Raw genomic sequence first — 2899 nt, 5'->3', positions numbered from 1 at the left:
GGGAGGGGGGTAGTGACTTGGGAGAAAGCCATTTTGGTGGTGACCTCTTGGAAGAGAAGTAGAAGCAGGAAGTGTAGACTTTTTTTTTAAAGGATATTGAGACAAGGAGACATGAGCTTGAGGGAATAATCAATGTTAAGGAAAAGCTTTTTAAAATTTTTTAAAGATGGGAGAGACCTCAGCATGTTTGTAGGATTAAGGGAAGGATTGTACACAGGACAGATTATCAAAAACTTACTCCAATTTACCATCTCACAGTCCTAATTACACCACATATAAAGATACTTTTAAAGACACTACACTAGTCAGTTTTCACCCGCAAGCATTTATGCAGAAATATTCCTTCCCCTGCCATCCATTCAAGGCTCCCCTTCAGTTAGAATGTAAGCTCTTTGAGGGCAGTGTTTGCCTTTCTTTGTATTCCCAGCACGCTCAGCACACAGTAGATATGGTCTGACTATATAAAAAATACCCTGTGAGAGGAAGCGACAGCTCTAATGTCAGCCTACTACAAAATTACAACTACCTAAGGACTAAGAGACAGTGTGTGTATAGTTGACATAGGACTGGCATTGGAACCAGGAACCGGGATTCAAACCCTGCCTTGGACACATCTTGGCTGTGTGATCCCAGGAAAGTCACTTGATTTCTTAGTGCTTCAGGCAGTTGGTAATCTCTTTAAGACTACAATTTGTAGAGAAGGTACCAGTCTGCATTGGTAGAAGGAATTTCCTCACCTGGGAATTCTCTATGCCAAAGAAATGAGTGCTTATTCCTATCTAATATACCACCACTGGGTGTCACTGTGGAGTCATAGAGTTAGCTTCTGGTAGTCAATTAGCTAGGTGGCAAAGTTAATAGAGTACAAGGCCTGAAGTCAGAAAGACCTGAGTTCAAATCCATTCCTAGATATTTACTAGCTGTGTAAGCTAGTCACTTAACCTCTGTTTGCCTTAATCCACTGGAGAAGGAAATGACAAACCACTAAATATCTTTTGCTAAGAAAACCCCATGGACAGTATGGTCCATAAAGAGTCAGACATAGGGGTGGCCAGGTAGCACAGTGAGTAAGAGCACGGGCCCCAGAGTCAGAATGACCTGGAATCAAATCCGGGTTCAGACACTTAGCACCCACCCAGAAACACCTGGCCGTGTAACTTTGAGCAAGTTACTTAACCCCAATTGCTTAGGGGTGTCCAGGTGGCGCAGTGAGTAAGAGCACCGGCTCCAGAGTTGGGATGACCTGGGATAGAATCTGGGCTCAGATACCACCACACCCAGAAATAACTGGCCGTGTAACCTTGAGCAAGTTACTTAACTCCAATTGCTTAAAAAAAAAAAAAGAGTCAGACATAACTGAACATGTCAATTCTTTGTGCTCCTTCCTGTCAATCTGATAAGGCTTAGTTGGATCTTTCCTTCCCAAGCCTTCCCTATTTTCTGGGGTGGGTGGTGGATGGGGAGAAGTTTATTATGTGACATCTACTAGCTTAACATAGGGTTAGGTACACAGAAGGCTACTAAATGTTTATTGACTGCCAGAAATTTAATCTGATGCACCCTATTGACAATGATAAGTTCACCTTTTAGTCTAGGGGCAATATGACTCAGGTCCATGAGGTCCCCTCCTAGGCTGTTTTATATAATGATGGGGTGATGGAACCAGGACCTCTAAAAGGAAAAAAACTATGTCTTTGGAAGCAGCCAAGTTCCATCACCCCATCATTAGTACAATACTCCTTAGTTCCTGTAGAACTCTTAGTTACAAAAATTCCTGACCTTCCAGCAGAGATTTGTCTTTTTGAGTATATTGTCGTGTCTGTTACCAGTCAGTCAAGCCAATAAGCATTTATTTAATGCCTACTATGTGTCAAGTACTGTGCTAAGCCCTGGAGATACAAAAAGAGGCAAAACACTGTCCTTGCCCTCAAGAAGCTTACAATCTATGGGGAAGACAAGAAGCAAATAAGTATGTACTAACAAGCTATGTTGTTCAGTCATGTCAGACTCTTCATGACCCCATGTGGGGTTTTGTTAGCAAAGATACTGGAGTGGTTTGCCATTTCCTTCTACAGTTCACTTTACAGATGAGGAAACTGAGGCAAACAGGGTTAAGGGACTTGCCCAGGGTCACACAGCTAAGAAGTATCTGTGGCCAGATCTGAACTCAGGAAGATGAGTCTTCCTGACTCCAGGCTTAGCATTGTATATGATCACCACTAGCTGCCCAACAAGCTATCTACAGGATAAATAGGAGATAATTAAAAGTGGGAAGGCATGAGAATTAAGAGGGTTTGAGAAAGGCTTTCTATAGAGGATGAGATTTTAGTTAGGATTTGAAGGAAGCCGGGAGGTGAAGATAAAGAGGGAGAGTACTCCAGGTGTAGGGAATAGTCAGAGAAAAGGCCTGGAGCAGAGAGGTGGAGTGTCTTGTTCATGGAACAGCCAGGGGGCCAATGTCACTGGATTGAGGAATACATGTTGGGGAATAAAGTATAAGGCTAGAAAAGCAGGTGGGGGCTATATTATGAAGGACTTTTAATGCATTTTAAAATTTGATCCTGGAGATGATAGGGGGCCTTTAGAGTTTATTGAATGGGGCAGGTGCTGACAAGGTTAGACCTGCATTTTAGGAAAATCACGCTAGTTGCTAAATGGAGAATGGACTGGAATGGGGAGAGAGAGACTTGGGGCTGGCAGACCCACCAGCAGGCTATTGTAATAGTCCAGGAATGAGGGCCAGAGGAGAGAAATAATGTGGGGTCAGAGGAGAGAAAGGGTAGTATTCAATAGATGTTGTAATGGTGATATCTCTTGCCTTGGTAACAGATTGGGTATGGGTGGGGAGGGGGGATAGTGAGGTGTTCAGGATGACATCCAGATTTTGAACCTGGGGGAG

Source organism: Petaurus breviceps, unplaced genomic scaffold (assembly GCF_028583685.1).
Source record: "Petaurus breviceps papuanus isolate PSGF00001 unplaced genomic scaffold, PetGlider_PUasm1.0 454, whole genome shotgun sequence".
Classification (NCBI taxonomy): Eukaryota; Metazoa; Chordata; class Mammalia; order Diprotodontia; family Petauridae; genus Petaurus; species Petaurus breviceps.
This window is presented reverse-complemented; position numbering follows the sequence as displayed.